Consider the following 17,158-nt stretch of genomic DNA (forward strand, 5'->3'; position numbering starts at 1 on the left):
TTTTCTCCTTCAATTTGTTAATATGGTTTATCACAGTGATTGATTTGCATATACTGAAGAATCCTTGCATTCCTGGGATAAACTGCACTTGGTCATGGTGTATGAGCCTCTTTTTTTTTTTTCTATTTGTCAACAATCAACCTTTCACTCCATTTTAATATTATTTAATTCTATGGAAAAAACAAGTTGTATTACATTCCTTTTTTTAAACAGGGGGAAAACTGTACAAATAAGCATGATTAAACCTCTGTTAGAGCTGGTTAATACTGATCTTATTGCCTCGAAGTCTCTCTAGTAGTGTCCAATAAATTATGTTTAAGGTCCATCTGAAGGAAAAAAGCACTGGAGAGGCAAGAAAGGACTCGGGTAAAACGTTTCAGAGGATTGTAGGGAGATGGAACTTGCTGCTTAAAAAAATTACGTTGAGCTCTGGAGCATCTCCATTTCTTAACACACCTTCCAAACCATTTATTGGGATAGTTTTACCCATGTTTAAAGGCTCATATTATATGCAGTTTGTGGGCTTTTATAAATTCAGAAATAAAGTAATATAAAGAGTAGAATATTGAAGCCTTCAGAGTAGGGCTGTAAGAGACTCAATACTGCTAAATAAGTCCCCAAACAGAAATGTTTAGTCCACCCCACCCCAAAACCTATGTGTAATAGGAGAAAATGCATAGCAAGAAGCAGAGGAAAAGCATGTATCCTGGAATAAATCATACACTGAACAGTCTAGAACCAAAGAAAAAAGCAAACAACATACATATACACAAAAGCCTAAGAAGCAGCTATTCTCCTCATGTCTTTAGGTGAGTACCTCTACCCAGTAGATTACAGTTATGAAAACGACTCAGTTGTTTTTTTTTAATAGTAAAAAACTGTTTCCCATCATGCTCCATTTTCTAGAATCTTTCCTTTTTTTTTTTTTGGTGGCGCGGAATGATGCGCGTCTTCTTGTTGTCGCGAGCCGCGTTGCCCGCCAGCTCCAGGATCTCGGCCGTCAGGTACTCCAGCACCGCCGCCAGGTACACCGGCGCCCTGGCGCCGACACGCTCGGAGTAGTTACCCTTGAGAAGCAGGCGGTGCACTCGGCTTACGGGGAACTGGAGCCCAGCTCGCGAGGACCGGGTTTTAGCCTTAGAACGAACCTTGCCACCCTGTTTACCACGACCAGACATAACTCCTAGCCCACAACTTAAAAACCTTCAAAATAAAAAGCAAACAATCTAGAATCTTTCCTTTTTGATTGGTTGATGTAAACAAAAAGCAAAGCACATAAACATGCAAGCGTGCACGCACGTGCACACACACACACATGCACACACACACCCTCCTAAAATGTGAAAAATGCTGATCTATAACGCTGGTATTAGAAATCACTTCAACTTTATACTTAGGAACTTAGAGACCCTTGATTTGCCCCCCCCAAAATATTTTTCCTTGTCCTTATTCTTTAAATGCCCAACCACCAAAAGAAAAAAGGAAAAAAATAAAAGGCTTTAAATGCACATGTTTCAAGTCAGTGTCTTGTTAACAAAAAAGGTAGCATTTTCTTCACTTTGGCCATCGTTAAAGATGCAGGCATAGATCAGGGCATGTTAAGACTAGCATGTATTTTTAAAAAATGCAATATTAACGGAGCATATATCTTTGAAAAAAGGATAAAACACTAACAGATACAAGTCAATACACATATTTTTAACTAGTGCAACTTTATCTACAATGGAGTAAATGTTATTTTGTGTGCCAGACATTGCAATACTGTTCATTTCCCTTTTATCATGCAAACATGCCAACCTTATCATTTAAAAAACATTTATGGGGTCACATTCACATTGCCCTCCCACCCAAATTAAGGGGGAAAAAGTCAATAAAAAGCTCCTCAAGATTTCATAACTATGAACATAAAGCTCCTAGATAATAGTGTATAGGCTGAATTTTCAGGTTTGTATAAAAAAATTATAATTTAGGTAGATGTCTTCCTCATGGATTACAACACAATGTGAAGTTACACTACTCTGAAATTTGTACCAACTGTACAAAAACAAAAGCAAGAGACCATGAAAAAATTATGTCCTTCATGGCCTGAGAGCCTGCACAGTTTTGAGTAACTTAAAAGGGTAACTATGAGAGCCTGACATTTTTCTCTATCTCACCTCTTCTGCTTCTCTATCTGTAGTATTTGTAAATCAAAGTCAGTAACAGGTTAGTAGCAAAGGTCTCATCTATCTCCCCCTTCTTCCCTCCTAACTAATCCTACTCAATTTTCTCTCATCTTCCTGAGCATTTTCCATGAACAGCATTGCAAGTTGGTTTAAAAAAAAATAGAAAAAGAAAACAGAAACAAAAAAGGAAAGAAGAAAAAGAAAGCTTTACAAGGGTTTTGTTGGTTAATTATTTACTGGCGGAATCACTCCACCAGGAGTTTGATTTCATTGGCTAGCAGTTGGTTCATGATGAATAGGCCCCCTGGGAGCTTGGTGAGCAGCTCTCGCTCTGTGGTTTCAGGGTCGCTGTCAACAGAGCTGGAATGTATGCTCATGTTGTCAACAGCAGTGTTGGCTGGGGGACCCAGCTCCGGCTCACTAGTCTCACTGGTCGTGGACACCACAGAGAGCAGGGACATACGCTGGGTGAGCCGGCCAGAGGGCAGAAGGGAGGCGGCATAGTCAGCTATGTTACCAGCTACATCTAGGTTATAAGCCTTATCAAAGGCTATGAAACCAACATTTGCATTGGCCTCGCAGACACAGAAGGAGCCGTCGTCTTTCATCAACAGGTCAATGCCACACACATCCATTCCCAGGATATTAGACACCTGGATAGCTAGCTGTTTCCCTTGTTTACTCAATGAGCACATCATCCTGACACCACCTAGTGAGAAGTTGCTTTGCATCCTCCCATCTGTTGAACAGTGTTATCATGGTGCCAACCACACGGCCTCCCATGACAATGACACATACATCCCTTCCATGAGACTCTTTAACATATTTCTGAAACAGGGATGGAGCTTCATGGTGAATAAGATGGCTTAGGTCAGCCAAATGGTGCTTATCACGAGCCAAGAAAACTGCTTTTCCTCTATGACACCATGTATTCTTCACTACCATTGGGAACTCCAGTACTTCTGCTTCATCAATCATTTTAGCAAAATTTTCATGAGCACCATAAGAGAATGTATCTGGCAGAGGAACACCATGACCTGCCAACTCTTGAAACGTCCAGAACTTATTAACACAGTTCAGGATGTCTTGAGGTCAGTTCATCAACCTGCATCCCATCTTCTCTAGATGGCGCAAAACAGTGATGTCACTATCACTTTGCACTCAAGGGGTTGGTATTCTCACTACCATGACCGGAGGGTAGGCAGTAATTAGTTCTCCATTGATACGAAGACCCAGGTTTCCTTGATAGATCGTTAGCACCACCTCATCCATCACCACAGCCCTAAAGTCCAGTTCCTCCTCACAACATTTGGTCTTTAATGCTCATAAGATCTCTTTTTGGGGATAGTCTTCCCTGATTTGACGATCTGTCAAAAACCACAACTTGGTGGCCACAGAGCTACATATCTTGATCTGCCTTTTCTTCCTTTTCTGGGATTATTTCGTCCTGAATATACACTCTTCCTAGGATTGTAGGAGCTCCCACAGAGTCTGAAATCTGTAGTGCAGGCTGACAGGAAGGACAGGTGAGAAGACTAGGGCAGAAGCTTCAGTCCTCTGCTGAAAAATCTCCCTGTATGATCCTTTAACGTGCTGTTGGATTCTGTTTGCTAGTATTTTATTGAGGATTTTTGCATCTATGTTCATCAGTGATATTGGCCTGTAGTTTTCTTTCGTTGTGACATCTTTGTCTGGTTTTGGTATCAGGGTGATGGTGGCCTCGTAGAATAAGTTTGGGAGTGTTCCTCCCTCTGCTATATTTTGGAAAAGTTTGAGAAGGATAGGTGTTAGCTCTTCTCTAAATGATAGAATTCGCCTGTGAAGCCATCTGGTCCTGGGCTTCTGGTTGTTGGAAGATTTCTAATCACAGTCTCAATTTCAGTGCTTGTGATTGGTATGTTTATATTTTCTATTTCTTCCTGGTTCAGTCTCGGAAGGTTGTACTTTTCTAAGAATTTGTGCATTTCTTCCGGGTTGTCCAGTTTATTGGCATAGAGTTGCTTGCAGTAATCTCTCATGATCCTTTGTATTTCTGCAGTGTCAGTTCTTACTTTTCCTTTTTCATTTCTAATTCTATTGATTTGAGTCTTCTCCCTTTTTTTCTTGATGAGTCTGGCTAATGGTTTATGAATTTTGTTTATCTTCTCAAAGAACCAACTTTTACTTTTATTGATCTTTGTTATTGTTTCCTTCATTTCTTTTTCATTTATTTCTGATCTGATCTTTATGATTTCTTTCCTTCTGCTAACTTTAGGGTTTTTTTGTTCTTCTTTCTCTAATTGCTTTAAGTGTAATGTTAGGTTATTTATTTGAGATGTTTCTTGTTTCTTGAGGTAGGATTGTAGTGCTATAAACTTCCCGCTTAGAACTTCTTTTGCTGCATCCCATAGGTTTTGGGTCATCGTGTTTTCATTGTCATTTGTTTCTAGGTATTTTTTCATTTCTTCCTTGATTTCTTCAGTGATCTCTTGGTTATTTAGTAGTGTATTGTTTAGCCTCCATATTCTTTACAGATTTTTTTTTTTAATTACAACACTAGATCCATCTTTATTTATTTATTTATTTATTTATTTATGGCTGTGTTGGGTCTTCGTTTCCGTGTGAGGGCTTTCTCTTGTTGTGGCAAGCGGGGGTCACTCTTCATCGTGGTGCACGGGCCTCTCACTATCGCGACCTCTCTTGTTGTGGAGCACAGGCTCCAGACGCTCAGGCTCAGTAATTGTGGCTCACAGGCCTAGCTGCTCTGCGGCATGTGGGATCTTCCCTGACCAGGGCTTGAACCCTTGTCCCCTGCATTAGCAGGCAGATTCTCAACCACTGCGCCACCAGGGAAGCCCTACAGATTTTTTCCTGTAATTGATATCTAGTCTCATAGCGTTGTGGTCAGAAAAGATAACTTGATACGATTTCAATTTTCTTAAATTTACCAAGGCTTGATTTGTGACCCAAGGTATGATCTATCCTGGAGAATGTTCTATGAGCACTTGAGAAGAAAGTGTATTCTGTTGTTTTTGGATGGAATGTCCTATAAATATCAATTAAGTCCATCTTGATTAATGTATCATTTAAAGGTTATGTTTCCTTATTTATTTTCATTTTGGATGATCTGGCATTAGTGAAAGTGGGTTGTTAAAGTCCCCTACTATGATTGTGTTACTGTCGATTTCCCCTTTTATGTCTGTTAACATTTGCCTTAAGTATTGAGGTGCTCCTATGTTGGATGCATACATATTTACAATTGTTATATCTTCTTCTTGGATTGATCCCTTGATCATTATGTAGTGGCCTTCTTTGTCTCTTCTAACAGTCTTTATTTTAAAGTCTATTTTGTCTGATGTGAGAATTGCTACTCCACCTTTCTTCTGATTTCCATTTGCATGGAATACTTTTTTCCATCCCCTCACTTTCACTCTGTATGTGTCCGTAGGTCTGAAGTGGGTCTCTTGTAGACAGCATATATAAGGGTCTTGTTTTTGTATCCATTTAGCCAGTCTATGTCTTTTGGTTGGAGCATTTACATTTAAGGTAGTTATCAATATGTATGTCCCTATTACCATTTTCTTAATTGTTTTGGGTTTGTTATTGTAGGTCTTTTCCTTCTCTTGTGTTTCCTGCCTAGAGAAGTTCCTTTAGCATTTGTCGTAAAGCTGGTTTGGTGGTGCTGAATTCTCTTAGCTTTTGCTTGTCTGTAAAGGTTTTAATATCTCCATCGAAAATGAATGAGATCCTTGCTGGATAAAATAACCTTGGTTGTAGGTTTTTCCCTTTCATCAGTTTAAATATGTCCTGCCACTCCCTTCTGGCTTGCAGAGTTTCTGCTGAAAGATCATCTGTTAACCTTATGGGGATTACCTTGTATGTTATTTATTGTTTTTCCCTTGCTGTTTTTAAAATTTTTTCTTTGTATTTAATTTTTGATAGTTTGATTAATATGTGACTTGGCATGTTTCTCCTTGGATTTATCCTGTATGGGACTCTCTGCACTTCCTGGACTTGACTGACTATTTCCTTTCCCATATTAGGGAAGTTTTCAACTATAATCTCTTCAAATATTTTCTCAGTAACTTTCTTTTTCTCTTCTTCTTCTGGGACCCCTATAATTCGAATGTTGGTGCCTTTAATGTTGTCCCCAAGGTCTCTAAGACTGTCCTCAATTCTTTTAATTCTTTTTTCTTTATTCTGCACTGCAGTAGTTATTTCCACTATTTTATCTTCCAGGCCACTTATCTGTTCTTTTGCTTCAGTTATTCTGCTATTGATTCCTTCTAGAGAATTTTTAATTTCATTTATTGTGTTGTTCATCATTGTTTGTTTGCTCTTTAGTTCTTCTAGGTCCTTGTTAAATGTTTCTTGTATTTTCTCCATTCTATTTCCACGATTTTGGATCATCTTTATTATCATTATTCTGAATTCTTTTTCAGGTAGACTGCTTATTTCCTCTTCATTTGTTTGATCTGGTGTGTTTTTACCTTGCTCCTTCATCTGCTGTGTGTTTCTCTGTCTTCTCATTTTGCTTCACTTATTGTGTTTGGGGTCTCCTTTTCACAGGCTGCAGTTTTGTAGTTCCCATTGTTTTTGGTGTCTGCCCCCCAGTGACTAAGTTTGGTTCAGTGGGTTGCATAGGCTTCCTGGTGGAGGGGACTAGTGCCTGTGTTCTGGTGAATGAGGCTGGATCTTGTCTTTCTGGTGGGCAGGACCGTGTCTGGTGGTGTGTTTTGGGGGTCTCTGTGCCCTTATTATGATTTTAGGCAGCCTCTCTGCTAATGGGTGTGGTTGTGTTCCTGTCTTGCTAGTTGTTTGGCATAGGGTGTCCAGCACTGGAGCTTGCTGGTCGTTGAGTGGAGCTGGGTCTTAGCATTGAGATGGAGATCTCTGGGAGAGCTTTCACCATTTGATATTACATGGAGCCAGGAGGTCTCTGGTGGACCAGTGTCCTGAACTCTGCTCTCCCACCTCAGAGGCACAGGCCTGACACCCGGCTGGAGCACCAAGACCCTGTCAGCCACACAGCTCAGAAGAAAAGGGAGAAAAGAAAAAAGAAAGAAAAACAAAATAAAATAAAGTTATTAAAATAAAAAAATTTTTAAATTAAAAAAAATTAAAAAATTAAAAAGTAATAAAAAGAAAAGGAAGAAAGAAAGAAAGAAAGAAGAGAGCAACCAAACCAAAAAATAAATCCACCAATGATAACAAGTGCTAAAAACTATACTAAAAAAAAAACAAACCCAAAAAACCCCCCAAAACGGAAAGACAGAACCCTAGGACAAATGGTAAAAGCAAAGCTATACAAACAAAATCACACAAAGAAGCATACACATACACACTCACAAAAAGAGAAAAAAGAAAAAAATATATATTTATCTATATATATATAAAAAAAGGAGGCAGAGAACAACCCAATCAATAAATGAATCTATCAATGATAATAAACTCTAAATACTAAACTAAGATAAACATAAAACCAGAAACAAATTAGATACAGAAAGCAAACCCCAAGTCTGCAGTTGCTCCCAAAGTCCACCACCTCAATTTTGGGATGATTCGTTGTCTATTCAGGTATCCCACAGATGCAGGGTACATCAAGTTGATTGTGGAGATTTAATCCACTACTCCTGAGGCTGCTGGGAGAAATTTCTCATTCTTTTCTTTGCTCGCACAGCTCCTGGGGTTCAGCTTTGGATTGGCCCCGCCTCTGCGTGTAGGTCACCTGAGGGCGTCTGTTCCCACTCAGAGAGGATGGGGTTAAAGTAACAGCTGATTCGGCGGCTCTGGCTCACTCAGGCAGGGAGCAGGGAGGGGTATGGATGTGGGGCGAGCCTGCGGGGCAGAGGCCGGTGTGACGTTGCAGCAGCCTGAGGTGCACCATGCTTTCTCCCGGGGAAGTTGTCCCTGGATTACAGGACCCTGGCAGTGGTGGGTTGCACAGGCTCCCGGGAGGGGTGATGTGGACAGTGACCTGTGCTTGCACACAGGCTTCTTGGTGGCTGCAGCAGCAGTCTTAGCGTCTCATGCCCGTCCCTGGGGTCCACGCTGATAGCTGCGGCTCACACCAGTCTCCGGAGCTCCTTTCAACGGCGCTCTTAATCCCCTCTCCTCGCGCACCAGGAAACAAAGAGGCAAGAAAAAGTCTCTTGCCTCTTCAGCAGCTCCAGACCTTTTCCCGGACTCCCTCCCGGCTAGCTGTGGTGCACTAGCCCCCTTCAGGCTGTGTTCACGCAGCCAACCCCAGTCCTCTCCCTGCGATCCGACCGAAGCCCGAGCCTCAGCTCCCAGCCCCCGCACCCCCCACAGCCCCCCAGCGGGTGAGCAGACAAGCCTCTCGGGCTGGTGAGTGCTGGTCGGCACCGATCCACTGTGCGGGAGTCTCTCCGCTTTGCCCTCCACACCCCTGTTGCCGCTCTTTCCTCCGTGACTCCAAAGCTTCCCCTCCGCCACCCGCAGTCTCCGCCTGCGAAGGGCCTTCCTAGTGTGTGGAAACCTTTCCTCCTTCACAGCTCCCTCCCACTGGTGCAGGTCCCGTCCCTATTCTTTTGTCTCTGTTTTTTCTTTTTTCTTTTGCCCTACCCAGGTACGTGGGGAGTTTCTTGCATTTTGGGAAGTCTGAGGTCTTCTACCAGCGTTCAGTAGGTGTTCTGTAGGAGTTGTTCCACATGTGGATGTATTTCTGATGTATTTGTGGGGAGGAAGGTGATCTCCACATCTTACTCCTCCGCCATCTTGAAGGTCTCCCCTGTTTACCTTTTAAAGGATGTGTTTGGAAAAAAAAAGGAAGAACCAGTTGATAAGCAAAGATAGAAGTTTTTTTTAATAAAAAGACATAATTATAGAAAAAGGCATCAGAGGAGAGAAAAATGTAGTCCACCATGCAAATGAATGGAAACCTACTGACTTTTTTTGCAAATGGGAAGAATCTGGACAATCTTTCCAAGAGTCCTTAATAGGAATTCCAGTGTTGCTGATCTCAGTTTGAAACTGAAAATAAAGCCATGTTTAATGTATCTAGGTCCTTAGAGTAGGTTAATAAAATAATCTTTTGAATAAATAAAAGGTTACAAAATAACATTAGCTGGGTTTTTGGATTGAGGCATTTGAACTCTTGAGTTTTCAATCTAATTCCTGAAATTCTGATGCATCAGAGGGTGGTAAGGGACATTCAGAGTCTCCCACTAGGGAGGCCAGCTCAGAACCTGGCTTGTATTTTTTCTCGAAGGTTGGTTCTGGCTGAAGATTCTACAATTTCTTTCAATTACCTGTTCTAGCAACCAATAAACTTTGCAGTCAGGACACTGTTCTTTCTGCATATTCTAAATTTCTGCCTGCAGCAATTTAATTCCATTTCCTTAGTGCATATAGGAAATACATAGCATTTGGTGCCAAACTTGAAGTAAGATGGATGAGTTAAAATAAAAACCGGCTTTTCAAAATGGTGGTGTAGCTAAGTCTTTTAAACTCAGACAGAAATGGGGAGAGAATTAGGTCAGAAGACTGTGTCTTAACACCAAGGCATAGAAGATCTACGGTTTTTCCTCCTTGAGGGAATTGGGGAATAAGAAGGTGCCTCCAGGGGAGTGTGACACAGAAGTTTCAACCTCAGACTAGATAGATTCCAGCCTCTTCTGTCTGGCTTGTTTTGCCCTCTCTCTATTTCTGTGGTAGTTGGAAGGACGTATCTGATGTCTCTGTTCTGATCGTCTGGCAGGAGGAGAGAGTGTCTGACTTCCAGTTTGGCAGCAAATGCATCTGCAGTACCTCTGGCTTGTTCAAACTGCCAGTGCAGAGTCTATCACCAGCTCTACTGATTTGCTGCATGATCATGGGTACAATGAGGCCACTATTCTCTTTACTGTAACCCTTACATCCTTAAAGAGTCATATCAAGTCACCTGTCAGGTTTTTTCTTTCCAGGCAAAAATAGTTTAGTTCCTGCATCATTCCCTCAAAGATGTACACAAACATTTTTTAACTTTCAAAATAATTGAAACTAACTTCTATAACAAGGCTCTAACAATAACTTGATTAAAGTAAAAGCCACTTTCTTATTCTTTCATATTATATCTAACTAATACATTGAGGATCTAACTACTACTTTTAAAATTAAATGGCTACTTTAATAATCTATGTTGACTTTGTGATCCAAATGACAGATAGGAAATCATTCTCACCTTATATGACAACATTAGTAAGAGAAAGTATGTAACAATAGACTTTTAGACCAGGCCTAAAAAAAAGACATAAAATAGATACGACAGAAATAAAGGTTGTTAACCAGAAATTTCAAAAGGAAAGGCCTTTGTTTTATTGCTTGACTATTTTTTGTGCATTAAAAGGAGCTAAGGAATCCCTCCTTTTTATAAATCACATCTTTCTTGTTACTCTATAGTTATAATTGCAATAAAAATTACTAAAATATTCTTAGGTAAATAGACTGAGAAGGACTCCACATCTGGAGGAAATGTCTGAATCTGGCACAGTCAAGGATATAGTGAAGAAGAAGAAACTAATATTGAATGATTGATAGATGATCCTTCATTACAAGACTAAAAGACAACAGAGCATTTCAGTTTTATACAATAACTCAGAGCATCATCAACAAAACCTTATTGAAAGTCTGGTGTTTTTAGACTCTCAGAGCCATGCAAACATATATCTAAGAGAGCAAGTGCTAAGAAAGCAAGTTTGCTAAAGCAAAGATATATCTAAGAGAGCAAAACTCATGCCTGTCTGTGAGGGATTCTGGGAAGTTGGTAGTATTGGCTGATAGAGAAGAGGAAGAAGAAAGTCCGGACAGGATTGGAAACAGGAGAACTGATCCATTGTGGGGAACTATCTATTACATTGTGTCCAAAGGGATGGGAGAAAGTTGGTGTGATTAATATTAGCACAAGTATTCATGGAGGTTCAACTTAGTGGAGGTGTTTGGGTGGTTCAAAAACATGACTGATGTACTTACTACATACTAGCTGCTGGGGATGCAAAGACAAATAAGGCAAATCCCTGCCAAAGAGAAATTTACAATAGCAGAAGTAGAAATGATAAGTAACATACAGGGTGGCAGAACCATCTGTGAATTAAGTCTGTTGTTAGTGAATCTCCCAGCAAAGAGAGAACATGGGAGCAGGCTGATAAGAATTCAAAAAATTGAGGGGAGTCACAGAAAAGTGGACTGAAATACAGAGCTGGACTCCATTTTCCAGAAGGAACTGGAGAGCTGAAGAAAAATTTGAAGCAGAAGGTCAGTGATATGGATGATGCCAACACTCTTGAGAACAGAGAAAGGCTGTCATTCATTGACCACATTGTTATATACACTCATCCACACCAGTCTGAATGAAATATATTGCCTGCCATATCAGTAAACAAAGGATGTTGCAGCCATCAAGCCATCACATTATAGCTGCCCCTCTGGTGCACCCTGAGGAAACTCAGGATGAGAAATTACAGGATACTAGCCCCAGATAGCTGAGGTGTATATCAAAGGAATGATTTCAGTGAGACCAGAACCTTGCATCTTCTATAAATAGAAAAATGATAAATTCCTTAACTTGAGATATCTTGTTTTCTTTAATTAACAGTAGTGTTTAGATGTTCCAACTACCTGGTCTTTGTTGCAAAAACTCCTATATATCCTGGCTGCCCCCCACCCCCACCCCCGTGCCTCTTTGGAGCAATCTTTCAGAGTTATCTGAGATGCTGTGTCCTGGGCTTAACTCCTCAGTTTTGTCTGCCAAATAAAACATAACTCTAAACTTTTTTGTGCTTTTTTTTCCAGTTGACACCAGGTATCTGGCCTTTGCCAAAAAGACATATTTTAGAACTGGAGATTTCTGGTGCACTACTTGCCTTAGAGAGGAATGTCTCGGGAGCTGGGAGTAGAGCTGAGCTGGTTTGAGGTACACACAGTGACTAATTTGACTACAGCTGGGGAAGGGGGCTCACATTTTATTACTAAAAGAATAGTGGGACAGATTGCCCATAGAGGAGAGAGCCAGCACATTGCTGAATTTATAAAGAAAGGTTTTGGGAAGAAATGAAATTAAGGTGGGTCTTGAAGAAAAGGGAAGGCGCTTAGATAGGGAGAATAAACGGGGAAAGCATTCAAGGCAGGGGAATAAGTATGAACAAAACACAAGAGGGGGATTCGAATGCACATAGTATGTATGGGGAATGATAAGTACATCAGTTTGGCTGGATCAGAGGGTTTGTATAAGCAAATAATAATCAAGTAGAGTGGAAAAGTGAGTTGGATCCAGATTATAATAGCCTTGAAATACAAGTCTAAGTATTTTGGACTGTATCCTAGTAGAGAAAATTGATTTTTTCATTTTGGAGTGGAAGTCTAGCAATATTTTGAGAAAGTTATAATCTGGTATCAGTGTATGGAGTGGATAAGGTAGAGGTTAGAATGAGAAAGATATTGCCATTAAGATACTAGAGCCTGGAATTCAGTAGTAGTGGTGGGAAAGGAAAGAAGGAGTTGTGAAAGGCATTACAAAGGAAGAATTGATAAGAGGTATTAAGAATGCCTCCAGAGTTTTATAGTTAGGAGGCTGAATAATGATGAGACCATTGCCTGCAATATCAAAATCCAGAGGAGAAGCTGGTTTGGTGGGAAAATAATTAGCTTAGATTTAGATGTGTTAAATTGAGGTGATAATAATACAAGTAATTATAAATGCCAGGTCTGAAATTCAGTAAAGAACTTAGGTTCAAGATGTATGTCTGAGAATCCTCCTGGTAGAAGTGAAAGTTTAAGCCCTGAGAATAAATGATTCTCTATGAGAATATGTAGAACAGTGATTCTCCACCCAGGCCATGTATTATAATCGCTGTTGCAGTGGAGCTGTTGTTTCTGCCTGCCCCCTCTTCTGCTAAAAGAAGACCTCTGTTCATTGTAGGAGCTGCCTCCCTTCCTCTCCCTGTGATTCTGGTGGTGGGCGGGGGGAAGGCTACAATTAGGGGGTCCCACTTCTCCATCATAAAGGAGGGCCTGCAACCCAGTATGGACAATCAGAGCATCCATCTCCTAGATGTAGTGACTGGTCCAAACGTAGGGACATGACTCAGTATCTTTTTAGTATTTAGCCTGTAGACCGAGGTAATGAGGGCCTGAGTCTTTTCTCTGTAATCACTAACTACGAATGATGGGAACCAAAAGTTTCCTATACTCCTCTTTTCCACCACATAAAGAAAGCCTGCCTGACAATGAAGCCACTTCATAGGGAAACAGAGACAGGGTCCTAATGATATCATTTGAATCCCTAGAACCAGATGTTTCTGAATGTAGTCCTACCACATGTCTGCTAACATGGCCACTTCATTTATATGCTATCATACCACAGTGGGGGGAGGGGGGGGCACTGACAAAGCCTGCCTAATATTAATTGGCTAAGTCACCTTGTTTATTTGGGTGTTTCGATCTTTGTAACGAGAGACTAGTTCTGTATCTTTTTTTTTTTTTTTTTTTTTTGGCTGTGTTGGGTCTTCGTTTCTGTGTGAGGGCTTTCTCTAGTTGGTGGCAAGCAGGGGCCACTCTTCATTGCGTTGCGTGGGCCTCTCACCGTCGCGGCCTCTCTTGTTGCGGAGCACAGGCTCCAGAAGCTCAGGCTCAGTAGTTGTGGCTCACGGGCCTAGTTGCTCCGTGGCATGTGGGATCTTCCCAAACCAGGGCTTGAACCCGTGTCCCCTGCATTGGCAGGCAGATTCTCAACCACTGCACCGCCAGGGAAGCCCTCTGTATCTTGATTATAGTGGTAGTAACACAAAACTACTCATGTGATAAAATGACAGATCTATACACACTCATTGTACCAATGTCAGTTTCCTGGTTTTGATATTGTACTATGGTTATTTAAGATGTAAATGAACTGGGGGAGCCTGAGTGAAGGTAATCTTTTCAACTTCCTGTAAATCCATAATTATTTCAAAATAAAAATCTTTAAACATTGCTGTTTATGAGACATTTAAATATAAAGATACAGAAAGGTGAAAAGTTTGAAAAGTTAAAGGATGAGAAAATATATTCCATGCAAATAATAACAAAAATTAAGTTAATAGAGGGGCTTCCCTGGTGGTGCAGTGGTTGGGAATCTGCCTGCTAATGCAGGGGACACGGGTTCGAGCCCTGGTCTGGGAAGATCCCACATGCCGCGGAGCAACTAGGCCCGTGAGCCACAACTACTGAGCCTGAGCGTCTGGAGCCTGTGCTCCGCAACAAGAGAGGCCACGATAGAGAGAGGCCCGCGCAACACGATGAAGAGTGGCCCCCGCTTGCCGCAACTAGAGAAAGCCCTAGCACAGAAACGAAGACTCAACATAGCAAACAATCAATCAATCAATAAATAAATCTTTAAAAAAAAATTAAGTTAATAGATATGTTACTATCAGAAAAAATAAACTTTAAAATTAGAGGCATTAATGAGGGTCACTCCATAGTGGCAAAACTGTAATTTATTAGAAAAGTATCTGATAACATAACCTCAAAATATATAAAGCAAAAATTGACTTAAAAGGAGAAGTAGACAAACCCACAATCATAATGGGAGATTTTAACATACTTTTCTCAGTAATTAATAGATCAAACTGATAAAAAATTCAGTAGTAATATAGATCCTTAGGACAATAAATTAATATATGCCCAGAATTGTAAAACTACAAAATGTATACATTTAGGAAAATCAACTCCCTACTGGGTCATAAAGCAAGTTTCAACAGTTTTCAAAGACTGAAAGCATTCAGACTTTATTCTTTGACTAAAATGCAGTTAGGTTTGAAATCACAAACAAGAGATAACTAGAAAATTCCATATGTTTGGAAATCGATAAAAACATATTTCTAATAGCTAATGTGTCAAATAACTCATAATAGAAATTTAAAATAATATTCACATTGGATGATGAAAGCGTTATATATCAAAATTTGTTTGATTCACCTGAAGTAGTATCTAGAGGGTGATTTAGGTCTTGTTTATATAAGAACAGAAGAAGGACTAAACTAATGAGCTAAGTATTCAAGTCAAGATGTTAGAAAAAGAATAGCAGAGAAGAAAACCTCAAAGAAAATATCAGGAAGAAAATAATAAAGATAAGAATAGTAATTAATGAAATGGTAAACAAACTGACAATAGTAAGTATCAACAGGACAAAATTTGGTTTTTTGAAAGATTAATACATTTCACAAACCTCTGGCAAACTTGAATAAAAGAGAAGGCATATATAAATAATAGTGATTTCGAAAAGAGGTTATTACTGCAGATGTTTCAGACATAAAGAAGACAGTAAGAGGCTATTAGGAACAACTTTATGCCAACACACTCCAAAATTAGATGACATAGAAAAATTCTTAGAAAAACTTATGTTAAGAAATTAAGATAAAATTCTCTTCACAAAGGAAAAAATACAAGCCCCAGATGGCTTTACAGGCAAGTTTTATCAAACATTTAAGCAAAAAAAATAATCCCAGTCTTAAGGAAATCATTCTGGAATATAGCTAAGGAGGGAACATTACTGACAACTTATGATACTACCATAATTTTGACAAGGATAGTACGAGAAAGGAAAATTATAGGTCAATCTCACTCATTAACATATATGGAAAACCCTAAACAAAACAGTAGCTATCAAAATCTATGTATGAAAATGTTAGTATATTATTGCCAAGTTGGGTTTATTCCTTCCACGAAAGGCTGATTTAATATAAGAAAACCAATATATGTAATTTTTCATATTATTAGCTTAAAGTAGAAAAATTATATCATGATTTTAGCTGATAAAACTATTTCATAAAATTTGACAGTCATTCAACATAACAGTCCACAAGCATTCTAAGAAATAGAAGGAAAATTACTGAAACCCTGAAAACATTCCCTTTAATATTAGAAAAGCTACAGGGTACCTGCCATCACTATTTGCATTCAACACTGAATTAGAGACCCCAGCCAGCATGGTAATGTAAGAAAAAATCAAAGATATAAGGGTTGGAAAGGAATTGTTCTGCCTGTGAAGAAAACCTAAAATAATCTACAAATAAATTATTGTAATTAAAAGAAGTAAAATATACTCATAGTTAAAAAACTAGATGACATAAAAGAAAAAAGAACTTATCTATAATCTTAACACTCAGAAAAGATCAAATGTAACATGCTGATATACTTTCCTGTAATTTTTTCTCTGTGTATTTTTTTAATTTTTATTTTTTTACATACTTAACATTGTATCATACATATGCAGTTTTGTAACCTTGCTTTACATTTCAGCCTTGCTTTTTAAAAAAAATTATTTAAAAAATGAGTTTGTTGACAATATTCTCTTGTTATGGATGATAATAATGTTTAGGGAGTTTCCAAATGTTTCTATTATAAATAGCCTTGTTGTAAAGAGCTTTGTCTTCATGTCACAGTATGTCCTTGTGATACATTCTTAAATGAGGACTACCTTAAAAACCATAATGTCCTAAACACATTGGTCCATTATGGTCTTCTAAGATCATAACTGTCCTAAAGACCCTTAATAAATATTACCAAATTGTTCTCCAAACTGTGTCACATTAATTAAGCTGCAACCATCAGATAGTATGTTTTCAACTTATGAAACCCAACAATAATTTAATATTATCATTTGAATTGAATTTGAATATCACTTATCTTTGCTATTTTGACAATAGGAATTTTTAAAATAAACTATTTTTTAGAGCAGTTTTAGATTCAGAGCAAAATTGAGAGAAAGGTCATAGCCTCCCGCACTATCAATAACCTCCACCAGAGTGGTGCATTTGTTTCACTTATGAGCATAGACAGTAGGAATTTACATCCTATTTTATTTGGTATTTCCTTGGTTACTAGTAAGGTTGAATATCTTTCATGTTTCTGACCCACTTATACTTTTCCATGTATTTTCTCTCTCCTTTTGCCATTTATCTATGGTAGTTCAAGTATCTTTATGATTTAAAAAATTGGTTAAATTCTGATTATAGTGAGAATATTAACATTTCTCTACTTTT

General features: G+C 39.1%; 1 long non-coding RNA gene and 1 pseudogene across 2 annotated transcripts in view; one reads left to right on the forward strand and one right to left on the reverse strand.

Annotated features, from left to right (window-relative positions):
- LOC309658614 overlaps nucleotides 1-17,158 on the forward strand; it is a 136,024-nt gene that overhangs the window by 45,375 nt on the left and 73,491 nt on the right. The window lies entirely within an intron of this gene.
- Nucleotides 1,232-7,960, reverse strand: LOC309658533 (beta-citrylglutamate synthase B pseudogene; annotated as a pseudogene). The gene has a single exon. The product of its transcript is annotated as a beta-citrylglutamate synthase B pseudogene (transcript).

This window comes from Balaenoptera physalus (genome assembly GCF_965194825.1).
Source record: "Balaenoptera physalus genome assembly, chromosome: 3".
NCBI lineage: Eukaryota > Metazoa > Chordata > Mammalia > Artiodactyla > Balaenopteridae > Balaenoptera > Balaenoptera physalus.